At 40.3% G+C, this 16,316-nt stretch overlaps 1 long non-coding RNA gene across 1 annotated transcript in view; it reads right to left on the bottom strand.

Annotated features, from left to right (window-relative positions):
* Positions 1 to 1,240: 1,240 nt before the first annotated feature.
* The window catches only part of LOC120523876, a 49,472-nt gene continuing 34,396 nt past the window's right edge, over positions 1,241 to 16,316 (bottom strand). The window contains exon 4 of the long non-coding RNA XR_005632717.1: positions 1,241 to 2,711. This is a non-coding gene — a long non-coding RNA (uncharacterized LOC120523876). The remainder of the gene's footprint in view (positions 2,712 to 16,316) is intronic.

The following is a 16,316-nucleotide window of genomic DNA, read 5'->3' as shown; positions in this document are numbered from 1 at the left end:
TCATACAGCACCCACTCCTGTCACAAGTACCTAGTGGGTCAAACATAAAAACATCTTACCTATTTACATTTAAAATCGCAAGTTTAATGATGACATAGGACCACGTTTATGCCCACGCAGACTCATTTGCTACTGTACCTTGTAGAATCTCAAGCTTGTCTTCATTTTTTTTCAAGATATAAAACACTTCGCTGTCCCACCCCCGTCTTGTACACCTACATATACCATGGAATGCAATGTTTATGTTTTAATTTCCCAACTAGGTAAGTGAGAGAAAAATGTTAACTGTACTTTATTGCAGCATTAGGTTCACACGTGCCACTCTTATCCACATATCCATCAATTTTTGAATTCACTGCTATATGTGCAGTTGATAGTGACGGGGCTCGGGCCTATCAGGGCAGCATTGGTTCCAAGGAAGCAACCAGCAGTGGTTGGGACAACAGCCCATCACAAGGCACAACCCAACATCCTTACTACATCAGGTACACTGTAGATAAAGAATAGGTTTTATTACTACTGAAGATAGAAGAAAACTCTAGTGAAAAATGTTTCTAGTCAGTACTCACAGAATAACACCATCTTTCTGGTTTTCCATTTTGAACAAAGTATAAAAGTTATGTAACACACTAGTAAGCCCTCACCTTGAGTTCTGTGTATGGCTTTGGTCTCCATGTTAGAAAAAGGATGTAGCAACACTGGAGAAACTCCAGAGAAGAACAAGTAGGCGGATTCCAGCAAAGAAAGGTATGAGCTGTGAGGAAAAATTAAAGTTTAAACAAACGGAGATTAAGAGGGGACATGTCAAAATGTTTCAAATTATGAAAGGAATTATTACAGTGCATCCCAAGAGTTACTCTAAAATAAATTCTTCAACAAGAACATGGAGACTCTTTTGGAAACTTGTTAAGGGCAGATTTCCCACAAATATTTAGTGAGAAGTCAAGCAAAATGACACCTTTTATTGGTTTACTAAAAAGATTACAATATGCAAGCTTATGAGGCAACTCAGGCTCCTTCTTGATTACTTCATTCCTTGAAGAAGGGCCCTGAGTTGCCTTAAAAGCTTGCATATTGTAATCTTTTTAGTAAGCCAATAAAAGGTGTCATTTTGCTTGACTTTTCACTACATTCATAATGGTTAACACGTTATAACACCCTAGTACCACAAATATTTGAAAGTGTTTCTTAATGCCAAGAATATTTGTAGAGTTTGGCATTTAGGCTTGGTGGTGCCAGATGACCCAAAGCAAATAATTGCATGTTTTAGAGTCGCATTTACATTTACATCTGTTTGCATAGCAGACGCTTTTATCCAAAACGATCTACAAAAGAGGTAAACATAATCGATTAACATTAGGCTAGGGGTTCTTTGTTCAGCAAGTCTGGTAGGACAGGTAACAAAAGATAATTGCCACAAGTGAAGATATAATAACCCATACATTTACAATTATAGATTGTAGAAGAAACCAGAGTAAACCCATGCAGGCCCACCTGCAAACTCCCCAAGTGGAGTGCCTGGGACACAAAACCTCACACACTTCATACTGCAAGGCATATTACCTTATCCGTGGCCTTACAAAATTAAGGGGAAAATACTCTTTATTTGAAACTTATTTTAGTAGATCTTTGGTCAGTGCATTGGATTGGAGCGGGAGGGCAGGCCCTCAGTCCTTCTCCTTTAAACTCTGTTCATGGCAAGGAACCACAGAGTCATGAAATAAATGACCAAGTAGTGTGGTGGAGAGTAGGGCTTAAAGGAACTTCAAATCTTGACCTGATGTTAGTTTGGCAATCTAGCTGAATGGAATGGATGAGCTTGTTGGGCTGAATGGCCTGTTCTCATCACAATAGTTCAGTATAATAAATATTGTTAGGCCTACAAGTAAACAAGCAGCACTTTTCATTTTTAACTTTATTTTTAACATTGCCTGCTCTGTACATTAGGTCTACATCATCAACTGAGAAGAATGTAAGATTTCAGAAGAAAGGCTGGGGTACCCACCAGGCCACCCCATTTACTGAAATAATAAGAGGATCAAAATAACAGACACATGATGGCGCCATACTGAACAGAAATTGCAATCAGCCATTGGTCAGAGCTTTGTCTAGTGGGCTGCTCATCACCTAAATGAAAAGCCTCTTTCTGGGAGCTCTTATAGCTCATGAATTTATAAGGGGTGGGGTCAGTGCCTTCATTGGAGCTGTGGATGGAGAAAGAGATAAGACAGTTAGAAATTGCACCCCCTGGTGTCCTGGGGTGGTATTGCTTACCTCTGAGGAGCCCAGAAGTTGACCCTCTGACCAGGGCCGTCTTAACATATGGGCACAATGAGCACTGGCTGGGGCCCACAATGTTTCCGATGCCTATGCATGTTTCTGTTTTGCTATCAAAACAGGTTCCCCAGCGCACTACTTTATGGAATATTTTTTATTTAATTGATCTGATTTTTTAACTTCTTCACTGGACAATGTTTTTATCATGGATTATTTATTTGTTAAGAAAACCACACTATGCGCTTTGTTAATACTTTGATGAATAAAAGCACAACACTTTTTGCGCCATTTCTTATTGTTATGCATCCTCATTGCCCATTCCATCTTGGTTTCATGACTATTGATATGGCAGGATCAAGGTAGTTTGGCAGGTGAGGGCAGCATGGGGCTTCACAGAGGACGGTCAGTCCGATAAATTTCCAGAAGTGTTTTTGCTAAGGAAAACCAGAGAAAAAGAGTAAAGTCAGAAACAAGACAAGTTTCACCAGGAAAAACAATGTGGTTTACAACAAGTGGGAATCTGGAGTGAATTACTGGGACATCTAGTTGAAGTAGAAACCTGAACAATGTTTAAGAAGTATCTAGATGAGATATTGGGACAGCTTAGCTATTTGCTAAACAAACAAGCTTGATGGTATCCTATTGTATGTCAGATTTATTTATTTTATAATCTAAGTGTTCCTAGCCATCTCTTTAAGAAATGAAGAGGCAATGGCAGATTTGTAAGAGGACAAAATATGTTCTGGTTGATTACAACCAGTCACTACTCTTGGGCTTGGGTAACAGGGTCCATAGCTGCTCTTTCAAGAGGACTGGCAGCAAAGGAATGGCCATGACGAATTTTATCCCAGTGCCCCATTTGCCATAGAATGGCCAGGCCTGAACACAGATATAAACCACAGTCTGGGGAGTCTAGGACAAGGGAGGAAGAGACACGAATCAATGAAAGACGAGAGCTGACATGAAAAGGAGGAGCACTGTAATGGTACTGGAGAGGTACAAAAGTAGGCTCACTATGACCCCTAGCAGACTGGGCTTCAAGAAACAGATAGCAAGGCCCTTGTTCCTGAGAGAAGAAATGTTTCCACAATTTCCTTTTTGTATTTGCTAAGATTTGTTTTTTTCACCTGTTTTGTCTTCCAATACGCCACTTATGTACAGTATAAAGTAGATGTTTGGCACACACACTTAACATTTATATTTACATTTACGTTTATTTGCTTGGCAGAAACAACTTACTACAGAGGTAAACATAATCGAGTAACATTAGGCTAGGGCCCTGTTTGTTCAGCAAGTCTAATACTTCAGCTAAAAAAAGTTGCTTGCCACACGTGAAAAGATGTAATAACTAATACATTTACAGTATAATCATAGGTTACAATCGAATAAAGCAATTAAACTTAACCAACAATATAAAAGATCACAGAGCAGAGGTCTTTATTTTTTCTTCAATCAATTAGATATTCACAAAACAGATGGGTCTTCACATAACCTCAGGTAACATTATGAGTATTAATTTTTGTGATATTAGGCAAACCTTTCAATGATGGTCCCAGCAGTATTGTAGATACATCCATCCATCCATTATCCAACCCGCTATATCCTAACTACAGGGTCACGGGGGTCTGCTGGAGCCAATCCCAGCCAACACAGGGCACAAGGCAGGAAACAAACCCTGGGCAGGGTGCCAGCCCACTGCAGTATTGTAGACACAGTTTACCATAAATATAAACTGCAAAGACCCTAACTAAGAAATGCATACTACTCCACAGTGTAATTTAATGTACTGTACACCATTTTTAATTTCTTAATATATGAACAGGCCAGACCAAATTTGCCCTTTGACCGCAATAGACCACAGCTCTTTGTAGGGTATCCCTTGGCCAGGTTCTCCTTTTATTACTCTGTAACAGCAGTCCTGCGGAGAAAGTCATTTTGGCTGCTTGTACCAGTGAACTTAACCTCAGTCTGTGTTAGTGAATGGTAAGAAATATTTACATCCATCTTTGTATAATATTTGAGTCACATGCTTGTTACAACTACAGGTATATGTTTGCTAACCAGTTTCAGTACAGGCCATCTGAAATGTCTCCATAGATACATTTAAACTGCTTCATAAAAAAGGTGATATATTGAAAGTTTTTTTGGCCTTTCGCTTATTAAATTATTTCATTTTAATAATCCATATATTTTTTATATTTTATTTGTTATTATAAAATATTATATTTTATATTTTTTGTAAGTTTCATTATTTCTAACAATAATTTTCATGTCTGCAGTAGTTGAGTATTGTACTGTGATGGCCATTACAGATTCAATGAGAAGTCCAGCAAAATGACACCTAAAATGATTACAATATGCAAGCCTCAGGCAACTCAGGCTCAGGTAGTTGACTACAACTTGTCTAAGAAGGGGCCTGTGTTACCTCGAAAGCTTGCATCTTGTAATCTGTTCAGTTAGCCAATAAAAGGTGTCATTTTGTAACAATTACTTTCAAATAGTTAGCCTGATTAGAGATCCTAAGCAAAAATACAGTACATGTCATTTACTAAAATAGAAGGTAAGTGTAGAAAACCTGTTTTCTTGTAGCCCTTGCAAACATATTGTCTTTGTCTAATCTAGTTAAGATTTATTTGTACAGTATGTGTAAGGTATTAAACACATATGATATTCATCTGTTATATACTGTGAATTTACAGTTTCACGTCCCTGATTGACTCAATGACTGACTGACAAGCTCGGTTTTTCACAAGAGGTTCAATCTCATAGCCCTGACACCAAGAACAATTCAACCTCACCCAAAGGTTAATTTAACTGTGAATAAATCTGAGAAAACCAAAATGATGTTTTGGTATTTAATAGTCAGAATGACGGTGTTAGTGCCAGTCTAAGGTGGCTGCAGAACAGTGCAGTTGGTAGCCTACAGTATCTTAGTGCCAGTCAGCAGCATTGTGGTGCTTTGAGTTTTCTTATTGTGAACTCATTTATGTTTCATATACAAAAATATATGCAGAAAAATCAGCAATACTATATAAGTAAAAGCAAGAACAGAAAATTATTTATTACTATTATCTCTTATCACAGAGAAAATACTGCCCCATATTATTCTAAAAAATCTATGATGCTCACACAGTGCATTTCTTATATGTTAAGAATTGTAATTATGTTATTTCATTGTCTGGAAGCTTAGCATCATTTGATTTCTCTTTAATTTTCCATTGCTATCTTCTGTAACTTAAACTAAATAGACTACCAACATCCCTTAATTCAGAACCATTGATGTCTCTAATTCTTCTGAACTGTTCTTGATTGCTTCACATGTCTGACTTGTTCCTGAAAAGTTATTTGGTTGGGAGTTTAAAATGGTCACTCCATTTCATAAGTAAATCATTAACATTCTATACATTTCTGTGATTCCATATGTACTATTATGATAACTGTATTATCAATTCAATGATAAAAAATGGAATCCTTACTTACTACTAGTTTATGTAAATGAATAAAAATAAAAATACGAGTATAGTCATTTGTATGAATACACACACATACACAGAGGTGATACAACAGACTGTATATGGAATTGTGTAATAGTATTTATTTCCACATTGTTTGAATTAATGGTTTATTATTATGTACAACTTCTTACAAATTCTTTAATTTCCACAATGTATTGTATGAATGCTTTTACTAAATTCTCTTGTAAGTATTTTCCCTTAGGATGTTTTTTTATTTCATGCGCTAAATGCACAGTAGTCATTTTGCTTTGAATAGTCTATATTTTCATGATTGTGCTCTTTAGAGCTGAATAATCAAGTTTCCTTTTCCCATTTTATAATATAAATTCTAAATATGAAATGTGTCTTTTTTGAATATGAGAAATTGCTTTGATTGTAGTAGCAGGCAACTCCACTAAGACATTATTAGTTTAAGTCTGTGAATACTGCTTCACTGCTATCATAGCATTCAAATGTGATTATGTTGAAATGTGGGCTTGCATTTTCTGAGTGGATGTGACTGGTGTAAAAAGTGTTTTAGTTAAGCAGATAAGATCAATTGGTGTGTGTATTTGCCACAAATGTTAGCTCTGTTAGTATGCATTGTGTAGTTATTTGACAATCTTGTGACTTGGTCCTATCGCTGTGGGTACTTTAGCTTCATATTAACACCTTACATTCCCAGAAGCAGATGAGGAAAATTGACAAAAGGATGGATTTCCAAGAAAATGGATTGATTACCTGTTAATTCTATGTTGGTACATGTCCATTAAAGTGAGGGTGTATGTTAGTGGGCCCTGCAAATGAATGCTGCATCATCCACGGCTAGAGCCTATCTGGTCAAGATGAATTCTGACTTCCAATAATCCTGTATTTGAATAACGTGACTTCAGAAAAAAGTAAGTATTATGCAGTGCTTAAGTGAAAAATGGAAAATAATCTTTGACTTAACGTATACTGTAATGAATTTTTATGTTGATTTTACATTAAAAAGTACAATTTGAAAAAAATTTATTTACTGTTCCTTAATCAATTATTAATTTAAATGGCACGTTTTGCAACAAGTATTTTCAGAAGTCCCAAACTTTATGTTCTGTATTTACAATTACTTTCTAAGTATGCTGATGCAGTATTACATAATAAATATAGATTTTAAATTACCATTGTTTTGCTAATTGTAAAACTACTTATATAAAGTACTGTACTCTGTGCAAATGCCTGTTATTTTATAATTTTACTAGCTTCACAACCCATCTGAGACAGATTGAAATCTAAGAACTGTAATCAATGAAGCCCTCAGTGTTAACATTTGCAGTGCACCATCTATTGGAATATGTTTTGTAATGTATGTAGTCATTCCAGTAGATGGCGCATCACAAACATTTGTAGTAACAAAATGCGTTACTAGAAATGCTTTTGATGCACCATCTGTTGGAATGACAAATACAAAGCATCTGTCACTGTTACATGCCATTTGGAGTGGGATTCATAAAAGTAGTGTTACTGTTTGTGATGCGCTGTCTGTTGGAATGATAAATTCAGTGCATTTACTACAAATGTTTTTGATGCGCCATCTCTTGGAATGACAAAGATATGGCAACCAGACAGACACACAGATATTATCCTTTTATTAGCTGTGCTAAGATAAATTGAAGTCTAAGTAATCAACATAGACCTTAATGTTAACTTTTGCAGTGCACCATGGAATGTGCGTGTTTCTGTTATATGCCATTTGATATGGAATTCATAAAAGCAGAGTTAATGTTTGTTATGTGACCGTCTGTTGAAATGACAAATGCAATGCATCCTTCAATATAAAAGTGATCGGGATGTCCTTCCGTCCCGTGAGTGCTACGCAGGCGCGGAGTTTCAGACGCGCCCCGTCCATTTTGCAATGCACGATGGGATTTGTAGTTTCGTTTTTCCAGGTAAAAGATGATTTTCTACTCCAGACTGTGCGATATCATCTTCTTCTTTCTTACTATATAAAAGTGGTCGGGATTGTCCTTCCGTCCCGTGAGTGGAAAGCGTAGCGGTATTCCGCTTATCACAGACTTACTACTTGCAGCTTGCGATACGAAGCGACATGATGTGAGCAGAGTTTTGGTGCTCCCATTGTTCCCTTGCTTTTGTGCACGATGCGCTGGAAAAATAGACAAAATTATGTCTCTGGAAATAATTCATGTTGATGGAGTACAAATGCCTCACCGCGTAGTAAATATCAGGGGGGTTCAAAAGGGCGACGTCAATATAGAAAAAAAGTTTAAATTTCATCACAAAAATAACAGAAACTACGAGTATTAAAGTAATACTGCTCAAATGCAATATAACCAAATTAATGAGTTTGTATAAAATATCAAATTGATCTACATATTGAATTGCCTTAAGAAGTGGTCAACTTAAAGTCGGTCGCCTTAAAAGGTGGGTCAGCCTAGTTTTATTATAAAAGGTGTTTGTGATGCCCCATCCTTTGGACACAAAGCAACTGAACAATTACACAGACAGACACACAGACTCTTGTCCTTTTATTAAGGTGGATTAAAGTGGATAAAATGAGTTTGAATATAAACAAGGGTCATTTAAAATGCACCAAATATGCTAAAATTTTCTTATATGATACGCTACCGTGGCTGTTCATTTGTTTGTCTAGGATTTTAAATCACCTGTAGCTCACAAACCGTTTCACCTATTGACTTGAAATTTGGTACACATATACTATGTGACGTCTACTATCCCCTTCCGGGGTGATGCTTTTTATTACTGTTTTTATTTTTATTTTATTTTATTGTAGAATCAACTCTTGGCAGCGTGCAGCAGGGTGGCCGTGCGGTGCATGTGTATGGGCACCGTTCTCATTCCCTACCACCTTCGCTAATCATTCTTGAGGCAGATTGAAGACTTAAATGCCGGCTTAAGTGAAAAATTAAAGAAAACTTACTAAGTAATTGCAACACAAAAACTAACTTAATCAGTTTTAACATGAAAAGATGCCAACGAAAGAAGAGAAGCAGCTGGCTACTAGGGTGGAGAAAAGAAGAGCTGCTCAGGAAGCAGCAAGTGCATCAACCTCTGAGCAAATGAGTGCTAAACAGACAGAGAACAGAGAAAGAGGATGAAAACTAGGAATGCTCACGTCAAGTGTATTCACTGCACGTTATCATGCAGTACGCCATAACTGGTATATAATAATTCTTTTTGATGGGTGCACGCTTTGATAAGATTGCAAAAAAGTATAAACAATATGTATATATGGAATTTCTACATTATGTCATTTTAACCAGGTGACATAAAAATAACATCATTGCATTATTCACAGCCACTCCTGTAGTAATAAGCAACTGGACGCGCAATTGGGCATCATAGGCTGTTAACATGAAATCACAGCAGGAATGGATACATATTAGTTTAACTTTTTACAGTCCCTAGTAAACTGCTGACTGCAAAGGAAAGAAGGACTTGGGAATGATCTCCTGTTTATGCCATACTTAGTGGATTTCACTTGACATAATGCTAGTATGGTAATGTCCTGGGCATGCCTTAATCTGTTATCTTTTAAAATATTCTGTAAAAAAATCATATAAACCTCAGCTATACACAGAAGTAAAAAAACTGTTCAAATATCTTTTAATGTTTTGGTTTATATAAGCATTAAAACTATTATTATCTAAAATGCATTAACTGTATAATATTCTTAAAGAGAAAAAAACAGTTAAATAAAATAATTGCAACCCCAGTTGTGAAACTGGTGTGCAGGATGTGCTAGCACAATGCCAGTGATATTTATTGCATTGTATATTCAGAAGCCTTTAGAGTTTTTGCTATCAGTGCAGCAAACAGATGGACTGTGGAGTTCATCCTAACTGGCTGCATGACACTGTGGTATGGCATCTGCTCCACTCAAGAATGTAAAGCACTGCAAAGGGTGGTGAAGACGGCACAGAATAACACCGACACCCAGCTGTCTTGTATTTAGGACATACTGTTTACAAAATTTTCTGCCTTAGAAAGGAAAACAGTATAATTAAATATCTCAGCCATCCTGCACAGTTGTTTCTCTCTCGTCTCCCTTGTGACAAACAGTACAGGCCATTGACACCCACACCAGTAGATTTCAGGAGAGTTTCACCCATAATAAGTTTGCTGTATCATAACATACCGTACCATTTTCTAAGTCTGCTTAATCCAGAGCATCATCATAGGGGTGAACAGTCAATCTTAAGACCAAGTGTATATTACATAATATCTGCAAATCCATAGCACCCATTGTAACACAATGGACACAAAAAAGAATGGAAGACATTATCAAACGGCTACCCCAAGACATTTATTAAACAATGCCTATATAGGAGATGCCCTAGACCTCAGCAAACAGTCGACTCCAACACAGCCCCCCACTGCACGTACCATACCCTCCCTTATCATTATCACGAATCAGAAAGTACAGTACGCATCCTGTTCAGATCTGGGATCAAGTCAGCGCACAAACTGGCACTATACAGTCTGCCCTTTTCAATACCAAAAACAATAAAGTCGACCACAGAGACATTACATTTACAGCATTCCATGTAGTGCATGGCCAGTGGTATACATGAGACAAATATCTAAAAGATTCTCAACCTGTATGCTGGAACATCGCAATGCTATCAGCAGAAGAGACCCAGTGTCTCTGATTTACACACATACTGTGAAAATAAAATTCAGGGCCAATACTAAGAGTGCCAGAGAGGTGGCAGAATTGTGGCTCTCTAATGAAAACACCATTAACAGAAACTTGGACTTGAACCCAGCATATGCAGGCTTTAAAAGAAGAACATTAGCTTAGCCGCTAACCCTTTGTTGGCAAAACGAATCCTCCTAGCAGAGAGACACCCAGAGTAGTTTCTTTCAATTACCTGACATCTCTGCATTTCAGTTTTTTTTCTGCTGATTTCAATAGCTTCTAGGACCCCAGGCTTTTTATAGCACAAGCTTACACAGCTATTGTATATATATATATATATATATATATATATATATATATATATATATATATATATATATATATATATATATATATATTCACAGCATCCGTGTTCTGAGTCCCGATCTGATTGTATGGGTAGTTACCTACCAGGTAACGCATGTGGTTGGTCTTCCAGTCGGCAAACATCTGCCACAGGGCCCTCTTCAGTTGTGAGAAGCAGATCATAGGATGTTACATAGTTTACTGTCAAATAATGCAAAGAGTGTGCGACACGTGTTTCGCCCTTACTCAGAACACGGATGCTATGAATGTACTCCGATCTACAGGCTGTCCAATAAATGAACTACACGCCGTAGCACAGCGTAAAGGGACTTCGTCTCTGACGCTGACATACAAGGTTCGATCCTCGATATATATATATATATATATATATATATATATATATATATATATAAAATAAAGGCAAAGCCCTCACTGACTGACTAACTGACTGACTCACTCACTCACTCACTCACTGACTCATCACTAATTCTCCAACTTCCCATGTAAGTAGAAGGCTGAAATTTGGCAGGCTCATTCCTTACAGCTTACTTACAAAAGTTGGGCAGGTTTCATTTCGAAATTCTACGCGTAATGGTCATAACTGGAAGGTATTTTTCTACATATACTGTAATGGAGTTGAGCTCGAAAGCCATGGGGGCGGAGTTACGTGTGACATCATCACGCCTCCCACATAATCACGTGAACTGACTGTCAACGCAGTACGTAGAAAACCAGGAAGAGCTCCAAAAAGCGTTAAAGAAAACATGCATTATATAATTCAGAAGGCAGCGAAACAATAAGAAGCGAGCGAGTGACATATACTACCATATTCATGAGTGCTGCTACTTCGGAAACAAAGTACGGTGTAAACCTAAACTTTAAATTAAGTTCATAGACAGGCTGCCGCTGGTGTTTGTCATGCCCACGGTATCGCGGGATACAAGTTTAATGAGAGGGCCTTGGGATATAAACAAGAGTTTTGATCACTTTGTAACTAAATTAAAATTGCAGGTGAAGGGCTGTGCTTATGCAAATTCCGAGAGACTGTGTTTGTGTGGGATTGACAGTTAAGGCGGGTGGGGGGGTCACGTCATCATCTCCCCTCCCATTCACCTCATTTCGCTCTGAGCTGCACTCCGCCGCTAACGCAGTGTTACGACTTTGTGACGCTGCCACAAAATACTCACAGAAAAATCCACAAGTTAATACACACGCTCTCTCTAGAGTTTCTCCACACTGAATCCTCCAGGCACTACTTACAAAAGGTTACATTGACAATCGTGTTTCGTTATTTTTATAATGTTTCCTTTTCTTGGCACAAGCACAGCTGAGAAGCTTTGATGCATGTGCTCCATAACGTGTTAAAAATCACGCATTTAATCACACTTTGCAATACTAGCAAAGGGGAACTTTTGTCAATGCATGATTTCCTGGTACACCGATTACATTGATCAGCGCTTCCCGATTCATTTTACCCTCGCACCCCCTTGGTTTGAGAAGAAGTAAAGTAAATATATGAGGTTAACACAGAAAAACAGATCACCAATTCAAGCTTTATGAATAATCGATTCGCCATCAATAATTGTTTTGGTAAAGCCATACTCAGTGTAATCCTCCTTCCATTTTATAATTTTTCCGCCAATAGCCATGATTAAATGAATGGTAAAAAAGTAAGAGCGAAGCGAGGGTGATTTATTCAGGCAGGCGACAGCTCAATAGCTCGAATTTGGATATAAGTAGCTTCTATTTAGTCCACAGAAATATCTTTGTTAGGAATGGAAGTTGAATTTAGTCTTTAAATTTCTATGGTAAAGAAAAAGTTATACAATGATGACTACATTTAACTATATAAACTCAAAACTTGATTATATAAAGTCACTGTCGGAATATATAAAGTCAAAACCTGAATATATAAAGTCAGCGTCGGAATACAGGCTATAAAGTAAGCGGCAATATATAAAGTCAAAACTTCAATATACAAAGTCAGCGCTGGAATATCCATCCATTTCCCAACCCGTTGAATCCGACCACAGGGTCACGGGAGTCTGCTGGAGCCAATCCCAGCCAACACTGGGTGCAAGGCAGGAACCAATCCTGGGCAGGGCACATGCATCATTTTCAAAACATTAACCGAAGTGTTTTTTTAAGTTATTTTTCTGAATACGTTTTTGTTAACTTAGTTTTCAGTTCAGAGTAGTTTCAATCAATAGATTTTGACTTTCACTTTATATATTCAGGAGTGAGTTTATATACTCCGATGTTGACTTTATATAATCAGGAATGACTTTATAAATTCCAACACTGGCTTTATATATTCAAGTTTTGACTTTATATATTCCAGCGCTAACTTTATATATTCAGGTTTTGACTTTATATATTCCGACAGTGACTTTATATATTCAAGCTTTGACTTTATATATTTTGACGCTGACTTTATATATTCACAAAATCAATTTATTTGCCTGTTTGGCACCCCATAGTATATATGTGTGTGTATCTATGTACGTGTATATATATATATATATATATATATATATATGCATATATATATATATGTATGTATATATATATATATATATATATACCAGCAACACTCATGACAATCACAAAACAATTACATTGTCAATCATGTTACGTTATTATTAAAATGTTTCCTTTTCTTTTTACTTCTCGCTGCCAAGCGTGGGTATTTTGCTATATATATATATATATATATATATATATATAGTGTAAAGGACCGAGGAGACAGTAGCAAGGGTTGGGGTTTTCCGGCCCGTATATTGTAAACACAAACAAAACTGGTCAAAATTATAAACAAAATAGTTCATATGCGCGACGCCGACTCCTGGCGTCGCGCCATTTTATTGGGGAGGAGCGGAAGTGGAGGGATGCGGGAAGGACCGCAAGGGAGGATGGGAAGGATGACGTCAGGGCAAGATGGCGGAGGAAGGGCGGAAGTATCGCACTGCGGTCAATCCAGGCCTATGGTGCAGGAAGGTCTTTCTTTCTATGAGGAAGCAGAGGGAGAAAGTTAATACCCCACCATTCCCTGGCGGCGAGTGGTTTCCCAGGTGCTATCGAATCAATCCGCGGCCTCCTACTCGCGTGCGTGACACGATCCCCCCCTTAGCCCAGGACCGTCAGGTCGGGCGGACCTAACCGAGAGGTCGTGAATACGAGAGAGGGCATCGGCATTGGCCTGAAGGGTGCCCGCCGATAAGTGACAGTGAACTTATACGGCTGTAAGTCCAGGAACCACCTGGTGACCCGCGGATTCGACTCTTTGTGTAGGGACATCCACTGAAGTGCAGCGTGATCAGTCACCAGAGCGAATTCGCGACCCAGCAGGTAGTAACGGAGGTGGGTCACTGCCCACTTAATGGCCAAGGCCTCCCTCTCCACTGCAGCGTGCGGGTCTCCCGGTCCATCAGTTTCCGGCTAAGGTACATCACAGGGTGCTCGACACCATCGACGCTTTGGCTCAGCACGGCACCCAGGCCTGTGTCCGAAGCGTCGGTCTGGAGAATAAGCGGGAGCCCAAAATCGGGCGTCCGTAACACAGGTGCCGGCGTTAGGGCCTTCTTTAGGTCACTGAGCACGTGTTCTGCTTTGTCGGTCCACACCACGTATAGGGGAGCGCCCTTTTTGTCAGGTCAGTCAAGGGTGCTGCTCTTTCGGAGAAACGGGAACAAACCGGCGGTAGTAACCCGCAAGCCCCAAGAAAGCCTGCACCTGTTTCTTGGTACTCGGACGGGGCCATTCTAAGATGTCTTTAACTTTGGAGCTCTGTGGCCGCACCTGTCCTTGTCCCACGAGGTAGCCTAAATATTTGGCCTCCTTTAATCCAAAAAAACACTTCCGGGGTTTATGCGGAGGCGGCTTTAGCCAGTGTTAGGAGGACAGCTGCGACCTGCAGTAGATGCTCCTCCCAGGTGCGGAATAGATGACAACGTCATCCAGGTAAGCGGCGCTATAGGACTGGTGGGGCTTCAGCACTCTATCTACCAGGCGTTGGAAGGTCGCGGGCCCCGTGCAGCCCAAATGGGAGGACCTTGTACTGCCAGTGCCCGCTAGGGGTGCTAAAGGCCGTTTTCTCCTTTGCGGATGCCGTTAAAGGAATTTGCCAATACCCTTTTGTCATGTCAAGGGTAGTCAGATATCGAGCCGTACCCAGCCGCTCAAGGAGGTCGTCAATGCGGGGCATGGGGTAGGCATCGAACTTGGAGATCTGATTCAGGCGTCTAAAGTCATTACAGAACCTCCAGGAGCCGTCTGGCTTGGAGACGAGGACAATAGGGCTGGACCAGGGACTATGGCTCTCTTCAATTATGTCCATGTCCAACATACGTTTCACCTCCAGTTCGACCTCTGCGCGTTTTGCCTCCGGGAGTCGGTAGGGCCTCTCCCGGACGATTACCCGGGCTCCGTGACTATATCGTGCTCAATCAGGCGGTCCGGCCGGGTGACTCGCTCACTACCTCGGGGATGGCTCGGAGTGTTTGGGCTACCTCCTGCCGCTGCTTGGGGTTCAGCTCTTCGCCGAGGTTAAGGGCAGTTGTGCTTGCGAAAGGGAGAGTGACCTACGGGGCTGGGAGCTCCTCTCTATCTCTCAGGGCTTTAACAGGTTGACATGATAGATCCTCTCACTTTCGGTCGACGATTGGGCTGTTTCACCAAATAGTCGACGAGTCCTTTTCTCTCCTTAACCTCGTAAGGCCCTTGCCAGTGAGCGAGCAGCTTCGAGTGGGAGGTCGGGCGAGCACCATAACTTCGGTCCCCGGCGGAACTCCCTGAGGACGGAGTTGCGGTTGTAACACGGGCCTGCGCTGCTTGCGCACGAGTCACGTGCTCTTTTAGGAGGGGCCTGATCTTTGTGAGTCGGTCGGCGCAGTTGCGCCACGTACTCAAAATGTTAGAGGAGGGAAGAGCCTCGGCCTCCCAGCCTTCTTTTAGGATGTCGAGGATTCCCGGGTTGTCGCCCGTATAGTAATTCAAAAGGGGAGAAGCCTGTAGAGGCCTGGGGTACCTCCCGGTAGGCAAAAAGCACGAGCGGGAGGAGCTGGTCCCAGTTCCTGCCGTCCGCGCTGACTACCTTGCGGAGCATCTGCTTAAGCGTCTGATTAAATCGTTCGACCAACCCGTCAGTTTGCGGGTGATAGACTGGCGCTTTCAGGTGCTTTATCTGCAGTAATTTGGCTACCTCCTTGAGCGTATCCGAAGTGAAGGGCGTACCCTGGTCCGTGAGGACCTCCTTGGGTATGCCCACGCGGAAAACAAATTAACCAGTTCCGTCGCGATGCTTTTAGTATTAGCGGGCGCAGGGGAACCGCCTCTGGGTACCGGGTGGCATAGTCCACCATGACTAGGATATACTTGTGGCCACGGGTTGAGGGCTCCAGGTGTCCCACCAAATCGACCCCTATCCTTTCAAAGGGATGTCCACGAGGGAATAGGGACTAGAGGAGCACGGTCCCTCCTAGGAATCTGGCGGGTCTGGCACTCCGGACAGGATTGACAGAACCGCGGACCTCCTCATTGAT

The sequence above is a fragment of the Polypterus senegalus genome, chromosome 2, assembly GCF_016835505.1.
Source record: "Polypterus senegalus isolate Bchr_013 chromosome 2, ASM1683550v1, whole genome shotgun sequence".
Classification (NCBI taxonomy): domain Eukaryota; kingdom Metazoa; phylum Chordata; class Cladistia; order Polypteriformes; family Polypteridae; genus Polypterus; species Polypterus senegalus.
Note: the sequence above shows the minus strand (reverse complement) of the source record. Positions and strands in the feature narration are given on the sequence as shown.